At 36.9% G+C, this 3,630-nt stretch overlaps 1 pseudogene; it reads right to left on the minus strand.

The window, feature by feature from the left end:
* Window positions 1–2,617: 2,617 nt before the first annotated feature.
* LOC135712394 (uncharacterized) lies at window positions 2,618–3,404 on the minus strand (annotated as a pseudogene).
* Between the last annotated feature and the right edge of the window lie 226 nt (window positions 3,405–3,630).

Below are 3,630 nucleotides of genomic sequence, written 5' to 3' on the forward strand. Positions count from 1 at the left end.
AGTTTCAAATACTTTGGTTTCAAATGAAGAAAGAATTTTATGTTTGATTCGTCTATGAACAATGATGGCAACGCCACCACAGGGTCCATCAAGACGATCATTTCTATAAATCAAATAATTTGCGTCCTTCTTAACCTTATGGTCAGGTTTAAGGAACGTTTCAGTTATAACGAAAATATGCACATTATGAACTCTCAAACAAGTTAAATAGCTCTTCTTAATTATCTTTAAGAGATCGAGCATTCCAATTTAAAATATTTAATGCTTTAAAATCCATTACCGAATTTTAAAGTCATGACAATATTATTTGCAAATTTTACTCCAGTTTGAATAGCATCAAACATGGAGTTAGATTTAAGCATTAAAGCATGTCAATTAATGATTTCTGTAAAAAATCCATTTTAGGGGCAGTAATACTTCCTAAGTCAAAATTGTCAAAATTTCCGTTAGAATTAGAGATTTCTACCCGCTGAAATAGCAGCATAGGTAGCTCCATTAACTCGCTGAACATTGTTAGCAGCGAGGGGAGTAGGTACAGATGAAAAATTTAAAGCAGGGGTGATATTTGTACCTAAGGGTACGAATGTAGAAATTGTCCCTCGCTGACCGTTGTTAACAGCAGAGGAATTTGTACCTGGTCGGAAACGTGGTGCGTTTCCTACCTGTCGCTTAGAACGAGATTGTAGGATCGCTTTGCGAGTCTTACATTCCCAAAAATTGGATTTGTGGTTTTCACCAGAATTTGAAAATTTAAATTTCTTAGGATCTTCCTTCACAGGACACTCGTCCTTTGCTTGAGCGGAATCACCACAATTCATGCATTTAGCTGGCATGTAGCAATTTTGAGTTCCGTGACCCCATCCCTGGCACTTACGGCACTGAGTGAGGTTTTGGAAATTTCCTCCAGTCTTCCTGAAGTGTTCCCACTTCACTCGGACATGGAGAATAAGACTAGCTTTTTCTTAGGCATTAAGGTTGTTTAGTTCACTAGACTTGAAGTGAACTAAATAAAAATCATTAGAAATTTTTAATTTAAATTTGGATTTCATTTTCATTTTGATTACTTGGAGTGGCACAACTCCAAGTAATTTTGACAGTTCATCTTTGATCTGATCCAGGGATTCACCTTTCATGACAACCTTGAACACACGTTCAGTTTTGGTGTCGTAAGTTAAAAAATATGCTGCTTCTCAGTAAGATACTTGAGAAGACATTTAAATACGTCCAAGATTTCAGCCAATACACGGCATTCTCTCCGACGTCCAATTTGTAGTGAAAACTTAACTTTCACGAAATTCAAAAGTTGCGAAGAGCATGGAAAGCGGAAGTGGTTATCACAATAGGGGAAATCTTTTCCTTCTTGGCATTCAGTCGGGAAAGTTTACTAGAATTTGTCATTCTCATCATCCGTGAGCAAATCAAATTGATTACTCAAATTAATTTCATCAGAAGGGGATCAAGAATTTGCACATTTCTTTTGCGTTTAGGCGCCATGGCGACAGTAAATTTTTTATCCATATCGACTTCCAAGCAGATTACTATAGTAAGAGCAAGCAGAGTAGTGTCTGGTAACATTAAAATGACAATTTGTTTACATTTGTTACATACGACCCAATCAAAAAGGACTCCAGAATGTAGCCAAACAAACTGTCAGTTTGTGTAGCCAAACGAGCATGACGTCATCATGGTGTTGTTTGAGGGAGAAGTATTGTAATATTATGAGCAAAATTTTTATATATTTTAATTTTATTAAAATAATGTTTCTGAATAAAAATAAATTGGAAGCGATTTTTTTTCAACAATTAAATTACATTTATTTACATAGTTTTAATTAACAATCTTTAAATAGCCATTGACTTACTATCAAAGCGCTTATAACGTTGGTGCTTTTCTCGGCTAACTTTGAGACGAAACTGAATAAACTTCAATTTTTGTTTTAATATTATGACAAGCAAGCATGTGTAGGGCTGGAACACCTGACATCAACATGAAAATGTTTTTTTCTTAATCTTGATTTAGAATTTTTAGTGTGCCGATATTCTTCTTAAAACTCTTCTCCAATTGAAGAAAAAAGTTGTAAGTCGTACATTTACGAAAACGAGGGCACTTCCGGTGAAATTTTTCAGTTGTGTAAAAAAGACTATGTCAACAGACGTCATTTCCGGTGCAACTATCGACACATTCCCCACAAAAATCATACCAGTGTCGAATTTTTTTTAGCACCATACCGGCTATGTCGTATTTCACATTTTGTTCCAATGACCGATCACACAAATTATTACATAATTATATGCAAGCATCTTAATCTTCGATGTTACCTGCATCATGTGTAGCTGAATTAGTAATGCTTAGTTTATCGGGTATGATCTCTTCCGTACTTGCAGCCGTATTTCTCTTGTCATTCAAGATTTTCAAATGATCTGGAAAATTGAGGAGCCATTCTCGCTGGTCCCAAGTGTAGAAAGTATTGCTGACGTCTTCCATATATTGAGAAACCGTGATCAATCTCAAATTATCCTTGACTTGAAGGGCCGAAGGGCGCAGTTGGCGACGCCTCATTTGCGAAAATAGATTCTCGAGACAATCTTGCATGAACCGACTACCCAAGACAAACAGTAAAACTTAATGCCAATCCTCTTGACCGGGATGTCATAAGCGCAAACCATTTTGCCATTTGTTCAATCAAGTAGGTAGTAGTGAGGACATCGGTTCTTCCGCTCTCCCTTGCATAAAATCTCAATGCAGCTGCGACTGTGTGGCTGATATACTTCATGAATTTTTCACCTTCATTTTTTCGAAGTTCGATATATTTACGTCTTCTTTGGTTAAACCAGATCCCCTTTTCAAATCGCAGTTTTTTTTTCAAAAGAAACAAGGTCACTCAGGTGACGTATATCAGCTACCGGCGTGCTTAGACCGTACCGTTTGATAAATTCATCAGGAAATGTGATCGTTCTATTGGCAACCCATCCTTGGACCATGCTTTTACAAACATGAACTACATCTGGAATGATTTCGAAAGAACGGCTATCATCGCAAGGGTGCTGAATTGGCTTATTTGTCATAACCACATTTTGCGAATGTTGGATCCCAACGTCGTTCCAGAGGCGTTTGTTGTTTCCTAAAAACCAATAAAATAATTGAAACATTTTCGATCATAAATAATTAATAAAATGATTACCTTCGGCTTTTCGGATAAGCTCGAAAATTATGCTTTTGAGACAGCCATGCTTGATAGAACCTCCCGTTAGGTGATATCCAATCACCTGCTTCCAGTGAGTTTTCACTCCCGTAAGCATGAAGACAAGCACATGATTTGTAACACCTGTGTTTTCTGGTAGCGTCACCAATCCAATGAACTTTTTCAAATTTTATTAGTAATTGGTTCCGGGCTGTATGGCCATTTCATCGAAAACCAAAACACAGTCTCTGTTGTCATCTGATAGTTCCATGATTTTGAGACGTAGAAAATTGAAAACTTCGAGCAAACAACCAGTATAAACAAGTCTGAAGACAAAGTGAATAAAAAAAAGTGTTAATCTAAACCTCATGTCGTTTTCTCCCTTGGAAGCGCCAGTTTCACAACTGAAGCAGCTGTTAGACGTATCATTAGCGTCGTAAATGCTGATT

Source organism: Ochlerotatus camptorhynchus, unplaced genomic scaffold, assembly GCF_037179485.1.
Source record: "Ochlerotatus camptorhynchus isolate MF236.1 unplaced genomic scaffold, CSIRO-AGI_Acam_v1.1 ptg000477l, whole genome shotgun sequence".
Classification (NCBI taxonomy): Eukaryota; Metazoa; Arthropoda; class Insecta; order Diptera; family Culicidae; genus Ochlerotatus; species Ochlerotatus camptorhynchus.